The following is a 16,888-nucleotide window of genomic DNA, read 5'->3' as shown; positions in this document are numbered from 1 at the left end:
TGCTTATCCTATAGCACCACAGTAGGACCCAGAAAATTTACTGTTGTTATAAAGTGACATCAATGGCTCTTTACAGCAACAGCGCACCACAATAGTCAATAGACACAGGTAAGCATCTTTCTGGAATTCTCTGCTGTAACCAAGTTCCATTTGATCTTGAGCCAATGATATCCCTCTTTACAATGTCCTCTTCTGAATCTGGCTTAAATTTCTATCCGTTCTTTGTTGATGCACTACTGCAACCAGTTTTAAATTATCTCCAGCAAATTATACTTGTGTGTGATAATGATGATAGTGTTCAGTCATTTCTATCTACTGTTGGATCACCTCTTTTGGAATGGCCACAAATATTGTTCTCTTCCAAATTTCTTGTACTCTTTGCTTGGGATATAGGGGTGATATAATTTAGAATAATAAATTCAGCAGAATCTTAGGTTCTCTCTTGGAAGGCATGCACTTATGTCTTCTGGAATTTAGCTGTCCTGTCCTCATAGGTTCCACAATGGAAGCACTCTGTGTGATGTCTTGATGACCTCGTGCTTCCTGGGATGAGGTTGGCTGGGATACAATGTTGAGTAAAACTGATAGGTACAGTGAAGTCAAAATAAATGCATAAAGAGTAGAGTGGTGATATTAGTGCTATGTTTGCCTTCTGTGAGTTTGCAAATCAACTGGAGAAACTGGGAATATTTGTATATTTGTATTGAGTAGGTGTGATGACCTATTTTTATATCTGTTATTGCTAATTATCTTGATTTTTTTTTTCATTTTTAATTTATGGTCTGGGAACAAATTTATAGCATTCCAAAGTCATGCTTTATCTAGGGCAGTAGAGAACAAGTTTTTCTGGGCCCCTAGCTATATTGTGTATGTAATAGCTTTGCAAAAAACAAAACAATAACAAAAATAAATAGCAGCATCTAGAAGCAAGAGCATAGATTACAACTCAAAAGTATCACAATTTAGAGGCTGGTGTATCTGTGGCAATAAAGAGCTGAGATGGTAATACTCTAGAACAGCATAGCCTATTAGAAATATGAGCAAGAAATGTAGACTATGTATAAAAACATAAAAAGAAACAAGTAAATTTAATTGTATTCATAAATTTTATTTCACCCACATTATCCAAATACTATTCTTTCAATATGTAATCTATGTTGTTGTTGTTGTTGTTGTTGTTGTTAGGTGCCATTGAGTCAGTATGGACTCATAGCGACCTTTTGCATAGCAGAATGAAACACTGCCTGATCCTGGGCCAACATCACTATTGCTGCCACTTAGCTAATGCATCTCACTTGGAGCCTTCCTCCTTTTCTCTGACCCTGTACCCTACCAAACATGATATCCTTCTCCAGCTACTGGTCTCTCCTGACAAAATGTCCAAAGGATGAGAGACGAAGTTTCGCCATCCTGGCCTCCAAGGAACACTCTGGCTGTACTTCTTCCAACACAGATCTGTTGGTCCTTTTGGCAGCCCATGGCACTTTCAATATTCTTCTCCAAGACCATTAACTCAAAAGCATCAATTCTTCTACAATCATCCTTATTCACTGTCTAGCTTTCACATGCGTATGAAGTTATTGAAAATACAATGATTGGGTCAGGCACACCTTAGTCCTCAAGTTGACAGCTTAGCTCTTCAACACTTTAAAAAGGTCTTGTGCAGCAGATTTGCCTAATGCAATACATCTTTTAATCTCTTGACTGATGCTTTTGTAAGTGCTGATAGTTGATCCAAGTAGAATAAAGCCCTTGACAACATCAATCTTTTCTCCATTGATAAGAATGTTGTTTATTGGTCCAGTGGTGAGGATTTTTGTTTTCTTTACATTGAGGTGTAATCTATATCAAACAAGTATTGTGAAGGAATTTTATATATTTTGTTATTTATCTTTCATACAATTCTTTGAAATCATTAGGGTGTTTTAGATTTACAGCACATCTCAGTTTGTACTGTTATTATTAGGTGCTGTTGAGTTGGTTCCAACTCATGGTGACCCTATGCAAAACAGAACGACATACAGCCTGGTCCTCTGCCTTCCTCACAATTGTTGTTATGCTTGAGGCCATTGGGGCAGGGTCTTCCTCTTTTTCACTGACTTTCCATCTTACCAGTATGACGTACATCTCCAATGAATGAGCCTTCTTGATGTGTCCAAAATATGAGAGATGAAGTCTCACCATCCTAGTTTCTATAGAGCATTCTGGCTCTACTTCCAACACAGAATTTGATGTTCTTTTAGCAGTCCACTGAAGTTTTAGTATCCTTTTCCAACACTATAACTCAAACACCACTCATCTGTCAGTTTGTTGCACTGTGGTACCTTGCACGTTGCTCTGATGCTGGAAGCTATGCCACTGGTATGTTAAATACCAACAGTTTCACCTATTGTGAGCAGGTTTCAGCTGAGCTTCCAGACTAAGCTCTACTAGGAAGGAGGAGAGGCAAACTACTTCTGAATGGTTAGCCGCAGAAAACCTCATGAACAGATGTGGAATACTGTCAGTTTGTACTAACCACGTTCTAAATACTCAGCCTGAACCATCTTTCTAGACAGTGAAGAACTACACGTCCTGTTTCGTATGACATGTCATATTGCTAAACTCTGGACATTACATTTTGAGGTTTTTAAAAAAAAGTTTTATGTACACATTTATGTTGCTTTTTGCTAGAATAAAAATGAATATATATATTTTTTTTCCTATGGACTTAGCCACATACAGGATTTCATTAATTCCTGTAATGAACAAGCAGTTGCAGACACTGGGCTACAATATCTCATAAGATTTTATAGTAGAGTCGGGAAAATAGACAACAATGTGTGATGAGCCCTATATTAAAGGTACTGAATGATATAAAAACACAAGAGGGAGAAATAAATTCAGCCTTGCGTGATCAGAGATGAGCAGAAAAGGTATTGTGTTCCTATGCATTTACGTCACGTTAGTTTCTTGTTACTTGAAACCTGAATTCCAAAGGAGCTCAGGTAGCACAGTAGTTACGAGATGGATTGCTAACTTCAAGGTCAGCAGTTCAAAATTACCAGCCATTGCATGGGAGAAAGATGAGACTTTGTGCTCCTGTAAAAATTTACAGCCTTGGAAACCCTATGTAGGGTCGCTTTGAGTTGGAACTTGTTCCGCAGCACACCAACACCACTAGTAGTAGCTCATGTTGTTATTGTTGTTACGTTTCGTTGAGTTGGCACATAGCAACCTTATATAGGGTTTCCTGGGAGTGACTGGTGAGTTTGAAACACTGACCTTGCAGTTCAAACTGAGCTTGCATTCCAGCACATTATCCTGCAGTGCCACAGCAAGACTTCAGTGGCTCATGAGACCAAACACAATTTGCCCTCCACCTAACTCTCTGACTTTACCTTCTACAATAGTCTCAAGCTAACCCTAGTTACCCAACCTATTCTCCTAACTGTGATTGTAATGTGTTATATATGTCTTCACCTCAGACTCCTTCTTTTTCCGGTAACATTTTCTGCCACTGTGAGCTACATGACTTTTCTTTCAGTTTTCTCTGCTCAAACAACACCTCATCAAAGAGCCCAATTCTGCCCAACCATTTAACAAAGCAGCTGTCTCTTTACCTAGCTTTGTTTTTCTCCAGGGTACTTGGTTTACTTTTATTTGTTTGCTTTAAGTTTTCCAGAACTACCATGTAAATTCCATGAAAGTAAGATATTGTCCGTTCACTCTTGGATTCCTTACTCCTAGAGGCTATGACTGAAGAGGCTGAAGGAAGTCAGTAAACATATGTTGTCATTTGGTATATATGAATGAATAAATCTTGCTCAGGTTGACCACTTCCGAAAAGACTACCTCTGAACAGGCAGCAATGGGGGGCTAGGGGGAGTTCACCTAGGGTATGGTATTAATAGATTCTTTGACACCTCAATGTCTTCCCTTTTCCAAGGCTCGTGAAAGAAAGGACATTTTTTTTTAATCATTTCACATGTGGTAACTTTAATCACCAAATTTCACTTACCTCTAGTTGCTGTCAAAAGAACCAACAGATCTGTGTTGGAAAAAGTACAGCCAGAGAATTCCTTGGGAGCAAGGATGGCCAAACTACGTCTCTCATACTTTGGACATATTGTCATGAGGATCCACTCCCTGGAGAAGGATATCATGTTGAGTTGGTTCCAATTCATGAGGACCCCATGTGTGTTAGAGAAGAACTGTGCTCCACAGGGTTTCAGATTTGTCAGAAGCAGATCACCAGGTCTTTCTTTTGAGTCACCTATTGCTTTTGTTTATTGAATGATTTCAATTTGTATTCCATCAATTCCCAGTGCCTTGTTCTTTGCCAATGACTTTAGTGGTTGAACATCAACCATTTCTTTTTGTAACAGCGACTCTGTGTATTCTTTCCATCTTCTTTTAGTGCTTTCTGCATTATACAATAATTTGTCCATAAAATCCCTCAGTAATGCAAGTCGAGATTTGAAATTTTTTCTTCAGTTCACTCAGCTTGAGAAATGCTCAGCATGTTCTTCCCTTTTGGTCTCCTAACTATAGGTCTTTGCACATTTCATTGTAATAGTTGACTTTGTCTTCTCAAGCTGACCTTTGAAATTTTCTGTTCAGCTCGTGTACCTCAACACTTCTTCCATTTGCTTTGGCATCTCTATGTTGGAGAGCAAGTTTCAGAGTCTTCTGACAAAAATGCATTTTGGTCTCTTACTTCTTTTGTGTCTTTTTCATGACCTTTTGATTTTTTCCTGTATGATGTTCTTTATGTCATCCCACAATTCTTTTTGTCTTTGTAGTGTCTAATGAATCAAATCTTGTTCTTCAGAAGATCTCTAAATTCAGATGGGATACAGTCAGGGTCATATTTTGGGTCTCATGGAATTGTTTTCATTTTCTTCAGCTTCAGTCTGAATTTGCATATGAGCAATTGATGGGCTGGTGCACAGTCTGCCCTTGGCCTTTTAGCTAATGATACGGAGATTTTCCACCGTCTCTTTCCACAAATGTAGTCAATTCGATTTCTGTGTATTTCATCTGATGAGGTCCATGTGTATAGTCATCTTTCATGTTGTTTAAAAGTGGTATTTGCATGAACAAGGTATTGGTCTTGAGAAATTCTATCATGTGATCTCCAACATAATTTCTGTCACCAAGGTCATATTTTCTAACTGCTGACCCTTCCCCTTTGTTTGCAACCTTTGTGTTCCAGTCACCAGTAATTATCAATATATCTTGATTGCATATTTGATCAATTTCAGACTGAAGAAGTTGGTAGAATTCATTAATTTCATCATCACTGGCTTGTGTAGTTGCTGTGTAAACCTGAATAACAGTGGTATTAACTGTTCTTCCTGAAAGCAGAGAATAGTAGAAAGAAAGATGTTTACCTGTGCTTTGTTGATTATTCAAAGCCTTTCTGACAAGCTTTGGTGGGGATCATGGCAAGCTATAAACTACATTGCAAAGTATGAGGATTCTGGAACACTTAATTGTGCTCATAAAGAACCTGTACTGAGAATAAGAGGCAGTTGTTTCAATAGTTAAAATTAGTAACAGTGTGCACCAGGGTTGTATTCTTTCACCATACTGCACAATCTGTATGCTGAGCAAAGAATCTGTGAGGCTGGATTGTGTGAAGAAAAACCTTGCATCAGGATTGGAGAAAGACTAACACCCTGTGATAATGCAGATGATACAAGTTTGCCTCCTGAAAGCAAAGAGAACTTAGAATACTGATGAAGACCAAAGACCACTGCCTTCAGTATGGATTGCATCTCAATGTAAAGAAAACAAAAATACTTACCACTGGACAAATAAACAACCTCCATATCAATGGAGAACAAAATGAAGTTATCAAAGACTTTATGTTGCCCAGATAAACCATCAACGTTCATGGGAGCAGCAGACAAGAAATCAAACAATGTATTGCATTAGGAATTCTGTTGTACAAGACCTCTTTAAAGTGTTGAAGAGTAAAGATGTCAGTTTGAGGGGCAGGGTGGACCTTACCCAAGCCATGGTATTTTCAGTAACCTCATATGCATGTGAAAGTTGATCAGTGAATAAGGAAGACTGTAGAAGAATTGATGTTTTTGAGTTACGGTGTTGGAGGAGAATATTGAAAGTACCATGGGCTGCCAAAAGAACAAACAGATCTGTATTGGAAGAAGTGCAGCCAGAGTGTTCCTTGGGAGCAAGGATGTCCAAACTTCGTCTCTCATACTTTGGACAGATTGTCAGGAGGGACCAGTCCCAAGAGAAGGATATCGTATTTTTTCTCCCGCTGGAATCAGTTATTAAATCTCATGTCTCCTTTAAACATTAAAGGAATTATAAACTATTCTCTCAAATATAGAATGTAATTACAGGTGTGAGAAAAGGCAAATAAACCATGACCAAAGTCAAAGATATAACTCATGCAGCTTTATGGAAGATTTATTATTATGATTATTCACAAATGATATCAGAAATGTTAAAAAAAAAAAAAAAATGCTGTTGAACACATGAGAAGAACCAATGAGAGGAACACATTCTCATTTCAGCCAGCTGGTGAGAACAATAGGATGTGCTGCTTTAGGAGATGGAGACTCAAACCCTGGTGCTGGTAATTTATTGGGACTGGACTGAATGTCTTTGTAACCTCCCTGGATGTCAATTTTCTCAAATTAAGTATGATCTGATACTTTCATCTCTAAAATGCTTTTAAATTTCTTGAAATAAATTATCCAATTAACCTTTATGATGACACTATACCATTTTGAAAAATATTCCCAAAACCAGAGCCACCTGGACAAGAGATGAAAGAGCCATCAGTAATAAATGTGTCCTAATCCTTTATTTAAGAAGCTCTGGTAGCATAGTAGTTACAAATCGTGTTGCGAACCACAAGGTCAGCAGTTTGAAACTACCAGCTGTTCGTCAGGAGAAAGATGAAGTTTTCTGCTCCCGTAAAGATTTACAGCCTCGGAAACCCTGTACAGCGTCTTTGTGAGTCAGAACCAACTCCACAGCACATAACCACCACCACCAAGCCTTTGTTTTGAGTCCTGGTGTGGCGCTGTGGTTAATGCACCAGACTGCAAAGCCGTTTGAACTGCAAGCTCAGTGGTTCAAACTCATCAGCAGCTCCTCGGAAACCCTATACAAGGTCGCTATGGGTCGGGACCGACTCGACGGCACTTAACAACAACAATCTTTTATTTTGGAAAAGTCATATTTTGAGAATAATAATAATAAATTAGTTATTGTTGTTAGGTGCCCTTGTGTAAGTTTCTAGTCACAGTGACAGTAGGTTAGCACAGCAGAATGAAACACTACACTCCTGGACCATCCTCACAGTTGTTATATTTGAGGCCATTGTTGCAGCTACTGTGCATCAATCCATCTCATTGGGGGTCTTGTTCTTTTTCAGTGGTCCTGTACTTTACGAAGCATTTATATCCTTTTCCAGAGACTGGTTCTTCCTGATAATATGCCCAAATTATATGATACAAAATCTCCCCATCCTTACTTCTAAGGAGACTTCTGCCTATATTTCTTCAAACACAGATTTATTTGTTCTTCTGAAAGTCCATGTTATTGTCAATGCTTTTCACCAAAGCCATAATTCAAGTGCAGCACTTTTTCCCTGGTCTTCCTTATTCATTTTCTAGTTTTGGTATGCATATGAGGAGATGTAAAATACCATTATTTGCATCAGGCACACCTTAAGTCTTCAAAGTGATATCAATGTTCTTTGATACTCTAAAGAGGTATTTTGCAACAGATTTGCCTAACATCATTTGATTTATTGACTTTTGTTTCTGTGAGTGTTGAGTGTGGATCCAAGTAAAATGAAGGCCTTGACAACTTTACTCTTGTCTCCATTTATAATGATGTTTTTTATTGGTCTGAATATGAGGATTTTTCATTTTCTTTACAATGAGGTATAATCCATACTGAAGTCAATAATCTTTGGTCTTCATCTGTAAGTAATTTAAGTCCTGTTCACTTCCAGTAAGCAAGGTTGTGTTATCTACATATTGCAGGTTGTTAATGAGTTTTCCTCCAATCTTGATGCCATGTTCTTTTTCCATAGAATCCAGCTTCTCAGGATTATTTGCTCAACATACAGGTTGAATACGTATGGTAAAAGGATAGAACCCTGGCATACCACTTTCCTGATTTTAAACCGTTCAGTGTCACCTTGTTCTCTTAAATTGACTGCCTCTTGATCTATGTACAGGTTCCTAATGAGCATAATTAAGTGGTCTGGGATTCTCATTCTTCACAGTGTTATCCATAGTTTGTTATGATCTACACAATCAAATGACTTTGTATAGTATGTTCCACAAATCATATTCTAAGCAGAAGAGCTAAGCCAAACCATTTGTCACTGAGTAGTTTCTGTCTCACTGAGACCCTGTATGTACAGAGTACATCTATATTTCATAGGTTTTACAGGGTTGTGACTTCACTGGTACATATTATCAGGTCTTTGTTCCAAGATACATGTGGGTGTGTCTGAACCATCAACGTTTTGACTTGTTGGTAAATGTAGAACTATTTATACCACCCAGGGACACTTAAGTTTCTTACAGCTCCTAGTTCATAAGTCAGGACTGATTCTATCAGTTGCTCTTTTTCTAGAAACAAATCTTCATTGATTTATTTTCATCCTTTCCAAAGTATTTTTGAATAGCGAAAGTATTTTTCCAAGACCTTCAAAATCGTTTAAAACCATTCTTTTTCCAGAGAGCTTAGGGTTTTTAAATGCTGAGTTGTCAGACTATGACAACTGAGATAGACAACTGCTAAGAGTCACTTGTAAAAGTGTCACATCAAATCCAGATACAGACAAAGCTATCAATTTCCATTTGCATATGTACCTATATGTTAGAAGTAGTCTTTCTGGAGACATTGTTTCATGCTGAGAATTCTCCTTCTGTGCTATTTTCAATTTAAAGATCTATTCACGTTGGTGTCAATTGACCAAACTTCTTGAAAAGAAAAATAGAAAAATCAAAGTCTTTGGGACTCAAGGTTTTCCCTAGCTAATGTAGACAAAGTAAAACACTGAAGTGTTTTGTTTGGTTTTTGTCTATTTAATAAAAAGAACTTTATTTTTTGTATAGTTCACGACTTATGTGTGTTAGTATAATAAAAAGCTTTTACCCTTGCTACTGTTAACTGATTTTAGACTCTTATTAACGAGACAATATTCCAGTTTACTAGACATAATCTTCCAAATGATCCCCCTTTCAATATTGGGTGTATATACCTTGTTGGCTGTGCCTTTAAATAATTATTTGAAGGTACCTCTATATGAACTCATAAACTGTTTCAGAATGAAAGAGGTCAGTTGTTCAAACCCTCCAGCTGCTCCTTGGAAATTCTGTACAGATTCACTATGAGTCACAGTCTACTTGACGGCACTCAACAACAATGACAAATCACAGAGTGCAATGTGTGATACTAAATTCGATCCTTTTACTCTGAAGGGTATAAACAGTTTACAAAGTAAAGCTTGAATGCAGTTTGAGGATTGTTGTGGCTAGCTCTCTAATCATGAGACCCCCCAAGTATGTAGAGTGGAACTGCTCCATAGGATTTCCAAAATTGTGGCCTAATGGAAGCAGATGAGCAGGCCGCTCTCAATCACCCCATTGTAGGTTTGAACTACCAAACTTTTGGCTAGCAGTTGAACAATTAATCTTTATGTCAACCGAGTGACTTCTCTTTTATAATAAAAGGGTAGTGCCAGACCATGAATTGCTTATGAATCCCCCTCCTAGCTCTTATCTCTTTACTTCCCACCAAGTGAGAGGGTTGTTGTTGTTAAGTGTCTTGATTTAGTTCTGACCCATAGATACTTTTATAGGGTGACCAGGGAGCAGCTGGTGAGCTCGAACTGCCAACCTTGCAGTTTAAATGGCTTTGCAGTCTGGTGCATTAACCCACAGTGCCACACCAGGATTCCTATCGATACTTGTATTTAAAAATCTATTTGAGGTTTTAATTTTTAGAAAATTAACTTCCAGCTTCTGTTGTCTGGGGGATGCAAGACATGCTTCTCTGGGTGTGTTTATCAACTGCTGTGTTCTAGCATCCAAGGAACTGCTCTCCAAGCTCCCAAATTAGCAGAACCATCTTCTCCTTACATTTAGAAAACTATCATTTTTCAGGCCACTGGATCCAGCAAGTTTTAAGAAGAAAAATGTCTGATTATTTTGGATCAGCATATTTTAAGTGACTCAGTAGAAACATGGAATATAATCCTGCCAACATTACTCAGTTCAAGAAAAATTGCTTCAATGAATGATTGTCAGGTAATACTATCCTTGTGGAAAACTGTTTCTTGCAAGCTGTGAAATAGAGTGATAATTCTAGAAATGACATCTAATTCTATAAAATGGCTCTGGCCATTTTGTGGTCAATCTGCATCTGTGGGCCGCCTACACCTACCTCTCTTTAATCAAGAGCCAAACATCTCTTGAAACTGCAAAACCAGTGTGGCAGTCGTGCTCTTTTCCTGGACATGGTGGTGGCCTTCCCAGGATGAGTGGAGAGGAACCCTGGACACCACGGAAGTCACTGTGGCCCTGGAGAAAAACCTAAACCAGTCCCTTGTGGATCTGCATGTTTTGTGTGCTACTCACACAGACCCCCACCTCTATAACTTTCTGGAGAACTGTGTCCTCATCGAGGAGATGAAAATTATCAAGAAGATGAGCAACCACTTGACCAGCCTTTGTCAAATGATTGGTCCACAGGCAGGACTGAGCGAATATCTCTTTGAGAGGCTCACCCTCAAGCATGGCTTGGAAAAACTTCTGGTGCCCAGCAACCTGTGTACGGCCTTCAAGATTCCCCTGCTCTCCTTAGACCTCCTGCCTGAACTTTGCTCTCTAGCCACAGAGACAAACAACATCATCATCACCATGGAGCCCCTCTTCTCCCAAGCCGTGGACCACATGAAAACAAACAAAAAAAAGCTTCCTTTTACAGCAAAAAAGGAAAAGAAAGCTGAATTTTCCACATCCTTATACCTCATTCTTATAAGTTTGATTTAGCATACCAAACCAGTTGCCCCATGTGTGTCTGAGAACTATGAAAACAGGTTTCCAATGACTGATTTTTTCAGAAGTCCATATGCCTTTCTTTTGATGTGTTTCTGGGTGGACTCAAACTTCTAAGCCTTCGGTTGTCAGCTGACCACATTAACCATTTGCATAACCCAGGGAGTCGAGTCTTACCTACCATTCGCTATAAGAAAATCTCTTTTGCCTGGCCACTGATAGTAGATTTTATGGTCAGAGCAACCATTCTTATTTCAATGTTCCTCATCCTAATGCAGTACTCATTGTGACTAAAATCTCTCCGTACCTGAATCCATGTAGGTTTTTCTTTGAAAATTTATTCTTCCTTTTATATTCTTATTCCTAAAATTTACATTTTTTCCTCATAGCTCCTCAATGTTGTATATGTTATGCTTATGGAATGCGGACTTACTTTAAGGAAAATAAATTTGTAGCATTTATTTAAATTGTCAATATTTTCAAATAGTATATTTATATCAAAGCAGAAGGTACAAGGCATAGATGAAATAGTGAACTTAAAACGTTAAATACCAAGCCTGGAAGAGAATAGATTCAAAATTAGTACTGGTAGGTTGATGACTCTATACCTTTTAAAGCATTATTATATAATAAAATAGAGTTCCTAGGCGGTATAAATAATTCACACGCTTGACTCCTATCTGAAAAATTTGTGGTTCACACCCACTCAGTGTGGTCTTGAAAGATAGACCTAATAATCTGCTTCTGAAAGGTTACAACTTTGGAAATCCTATGAACTGTTTGACTTTGCATATATGGGGTCACCATCAGTCAGAACTGATTCAGCAGCAACTAATAATAACATCATATGAAATTTTTAGCTAACCATTTTCTCTGAAGAAGTTCTTTCTTTTGCTCCAAATGTTGAAGATAATATCTAAACTCCTTAATATGCCTCACATGATATTTTATGATCCATATCTCATGACTGGAGTCTGGTATGGTACTGTAGGTTAATGTGCTAGACGGCAAAGTTGGTTTGAACTACAAGGTCGGCATTTCAAACTCAGCAGCTACTCCTTGGAAAGCCAATGCAGGGTCCTCACTTTAGATCGGAACAGACTCGATGGTACTCAACAGCAACATCTCATCACTGGAGTGAATGCAGTTTCTTCCATTGGACTTGACTTCCAAGTTCTAGAAATATCAGGGCTTCTGCTCTTGCCTAGAATATTCAGCAACCTCAAATATCTATCATGCGTTTTCATTTCCCAAGAATTGTGCGAAATAATTATTGACTATAGCTAATATTTTGAAACTGTAAATCTAAATGACACAATTTAAAGATCATTGATCAGATGTTTCTTCAGTATTTATGTCGTTTAGATCATTGTATCCTATTTTATTATAAACATGATGTTATTAACTAAGTGTTTTCTATATTATTATATTACCTTATAAATATAGTTATCCGTTGTTACGTGATAGATCATTTTCATGAATAAATTCTGAGTGACTAATTTGACAGTGTTTAACTTTTTGTGTTTTATGTACTTTTTGCCGTTATGAATAAGTTTATGATGAGAATTTATACATCTACATATATCAACATCTTGGATAATTACCAAGAGTTTCATTATGTTCATAGAATCAATTACTAGAATCCAGATTACTAGATTAAGGTATATAAATATTTTTAAAGTTTATACTTCCAAAAGTATGTGAGAATTATGTTTATAATTTGTTCTTGCCAAGATTACAAAGTTTTATTTTTATCATTCTATACATGATAAAAAGATATAATGACTTTTGAGGACCTGATATTGTAGTAAATCTTAATAGCTTGAAACACTTTGAAATCACTATTTCTGTATTGACTCTCCTTTTTGAAATATATTGTTGTTGTTGTCAAGTGCCTTCAAGTCGATTCTGACTCATACCGACCCTTTTTAGGGTTTCCAAGGAGCAGATAATGGGCTTGAACCACCAACTTTGTGGTTCAAACCGACCTTCCGATTGAGTATTTACCTTACAGCATCATACCAGAACTCCTTTTGAAATACAAGTTCATACAATTTTCTGTGTTTGTCTAGATGGGTCCTAGTCCTGTTTTTAATATTTTGTATGAGCCTTTTATATAATAAAACGTTGTTGTTGTTGTTGTTGTTAAGTGCCGTTGAGTCTGTTCCAACCCAGAGCTACCCTGAACAGGGTTTCCGAGGCTGTAAATCTTTATGGGAGCAGAAAGCCTCATCTTTCTCCCATGCAGCAGCTGGTAGTTTCGAACTGCTGACCTTGTGGTTCGCAGCACGATTTGTAACCACTATGCCAGAGATCCCTAATAGCTTTCTGTATATTATAGATAGTTTGCATTTGATTGCATTTAGCATTTTTGAGTTTATTTTTATTGTAAAAGTAATTCATGTATGTGTTAGAAAATATATAATATATAGATTACTATTAAGGTAATTAAAATTATATTTAGCCCCATATGCAAAATAGTAATCACCTAACACTTGGTGGTGGTGGTAGTAGTGGTGTGTGCCTTAGAGTCAGTTCTGACTCAGTAATCCTCATAGGGTTTCTGAAGCTGTCAATCCTTACGGGAGCAGAAAGCTTTATCTTTTGCCTGCAGAGCAGCTGGTAGTTTTGAATTGCTGACCTTGATCTTAGCAGCCCTACTCATAACCACTACACTACCAGAGCTTAGAAAATATAATTTGATCATCGTTATAGCATAAGTATTTGGTAGATTTTCTCTATACTCATACTTTATATGCAGTCCTGGTGTGGCACTGTGGGTTAATCTGCCAGACTGCAAAGCGTTTTGATCTGCAAGGTCAGTGGGTCAGGCTCACCTGCTGCTCCTTGGAAACACTATAAAGGGTTGCTATGGGTCGGAACTGACTCGACAACAGCAACCTACCTTATGTATTTTTTATGTATCTTTTTTCAAATACTATTTTGAACAGTTCATTGAATATTTTAATGCAAATAACTAGATGAATGCATTTTAATTTTATTTGTAAAGTAAAATGAATGTAACTTTGATATATAAGAACAAGTGGAAAGTGTTATTACTGGGTTATAGTTAATACATATGTAGGTTTATGCAAAACAAAACATGTCTAAGCATGTCTCTGCAATCACTGGACATCTGCAGACAAATTAGAGTGTCATCAAAGAAAAAAATGATTACTTTTTGGGTGTAAAAAAATTATTGCTAAAGTAGATAACAGGCAAACAGAAAGGTGCTTTAAAAGTCCAGTTATGGAGTTTACTTAGACAAGAGAAAGAAGTCGTAATGTTTCTATGCAATACATCCTTGGCTCTTTAAATAACAATTATGACAATAGCAGAAGGAATTAAGAAATGCTGTACTTGTGATCCATACAAAACACCAACATTTTGGGTTGTACATAATTAAAGAAGTGTCTCAAGAACTTTTCAAAATGCTGTAATAGTCAAATCATAGAAGTATGCCTTAGGTGGGCATAGGAATGCAATTTAGAAAACTTAAAAAAAAAAAAAAATTACACAGGAACCACTCAATTTCTTAAAAATCACTGAGCAAGAAAAGTAATGTCGAACTTCACACCCTAATTTCATACAACTTCTATACAGTACCTTGACTTAAATCCAAGAGCCAAAGTTTAGGCTCTCCTCTCTATTTTTCATAAACAACTGCATGGTAAACTTGGATGACTTTGCTTCCTGGATTTTACCTGGAGTGGTAGCGGTGGTGATGTGCCGTGGAGTTGGTTCCGACTCATAGCGACCCTGTACAGGGTTTCCGAGGCTATAAATCTTTACGGGAGCAAAAAGCCTCCTCTTTCTCCCATGGAATAGCTGGTAGTTTTGAACTGCTGACCTTAAGATTCGCAGCGCAATTCATAACCACTATGCTACCAGAGCTCCTTACCTGGGAGTAGCCCTTAAAATTTTTTATTTAAATGAGGGCAGGTTTGGCACTTTTATACTGATGTTACCAGTGTTAAGATTTCTTGGCATTGCAGGAAAACTCATATTCATTACAGCTGATACAGCATGGGTTGGGGCCCCTGCAAAACTAGCCTCAGATTTCTCCAGTGTATTTTGTGCATCAATTTGTGTAACGATCTCATTCACGTTGGTCTCCAATACCATTCCCCCATCACCATTTCTGCAAGAATAGCGTGTTCTCCTGTCAAGTTGTCAAGAGTAGAATTGTCCAAAGGTTTTTCAAGGCTGGGGATCTTTACGGAAGCAGACTGCTACACCTTTCTCCTGTGGAGCAGCCGATGGACTTGAAACTGCTAGTTAGCAGTCAAACATTTTAACTCCTATATCATCAGGGCCCCAGTGGCACTTGTCTATATGAAAATTTAAAGCCAGTTCACAGACATTTTTAAACACTTTTCTGTTTTTTCCACAAATACTTGAATTATACCTAAAATGCCAAGTTCACTTCCTGAAGAATCCACACAGAAGAGAAAATATAATGTTGCGTAATCTTCTTGGATCAACTTTCAACACTCATGGAAGCAGCAGTCAAGAAATCAAAGACATACTGCATTAGGCAAATCTGCTACTCAAGACCTTTTTAAAGTATTGAAGAGCAAAGATGTCAGCTTGAGGACTAAGGTACGCCTGACCTAAGCCATGGTGTTTTCAATAGCCTCATATGCATGCCAAAGCTGGACAGTGAATAAGGAAGACCATGGAAGAATTGATGTGTTTGAGTTATGATGTTGGAGAAGAATATTGAAAATGCCATGGGCTGCCAAACGAACAAACAGATCTGTGTTGGAAGAAGTGCAGCCAGAGTGCTCCTTGGAGGACAAGATGGCCAAACTTCATCTTTCATACTTGGGACATATTGTCAGGAGGGACCAGTCACTGGAGAAGGATATCATGTTGGTAACTACTGCTCCTTTCTCTTTTTATCCCCAACATTTGCATTTCAGTCAATATATCTTTATGTATTCCCTTTCATCTTTGACAGCTTCCAATTTCCCCTAGATTCTTACTTGGTAAATTCCATGTTCTGATTATGAATGCTTGTTTGCAGTTTTTTGTTCTCATTTTGATTTGTGTCTCACCAACAAATGAAAGTCCTGAAAGCTGTACTCTGTCCATATCATTAAACTCTACTCTACTTTGGGAGTCCTCTCATCCCCAGTCATATTTTGAGTGCCTTGTAAACTGAGGTGCTGATTTTCTGGCACTCACTATATCTTATGATGTTCTGCTGTTGTTCATATGGTTGTCAGTGGTTAACTTCTTCTTCCTAAACTGTTTTAGTGTGAAATCTTCCCAGAAGCCTGTCTACCATGGGTGACCCTGCTGGTATTTCAAATACTTGTAGCAAATACTGCAGCATCACAATAATATATAATCTAACACCACAGTAAGACAAACTGACAGACAAGAAATGGAAATACATATGAAGCCATAGAAAATACCCTGGCTTGGGTCAGATGAACCTTAATCCTCCTATTCTGTAAAGAGGTGTTTGCAGATTTGCCCAGTTTAAAACACATTTGATTTCTTGACTGCTGATTCCATGTGTGTTGATTGTGGCTATCAATTAATTAAGTGAGAGCTTTTGACAACTTCAGCGTTTGCTCTGTTAATCATGATGTTTCTTATTGTTTCAGTTGTGAGGATTTTGGGTATCTTTATGTTGAGGTGTAATTTATACTGAAAACTATTTTTTGGGTTTTTTTTTTTTTAATCTTCATCTAAAGCACAATATATATTTTTTAAATCATCCTATTTTCCTAGGAATGAAAGACAGCATATCTATCCATATATAAATTTCCAGCATACTGCCATCTACACTAAGAAGCTTTGGTAGCATAGTGATTATGAGTTGAGCTGCT

This window comes from Chrysochloris asiatica, unplaced genomic scaffold (genome assembly GCF_000296735.1).
Source record: "Chrysochloris asiatica unplaced genomic scaffold, ChrAsi1.0 scaffold00025, whole genome shotgun sequence".
NCBI lineage: Eukaryota > Metazoa > Chordata > Mammalia > Afrosoricida > Chrysochloridae > Chrysochloris > Chrysochloris asiatica.
Note: the sequence above shows the minus strand (reverse complement) of the source record.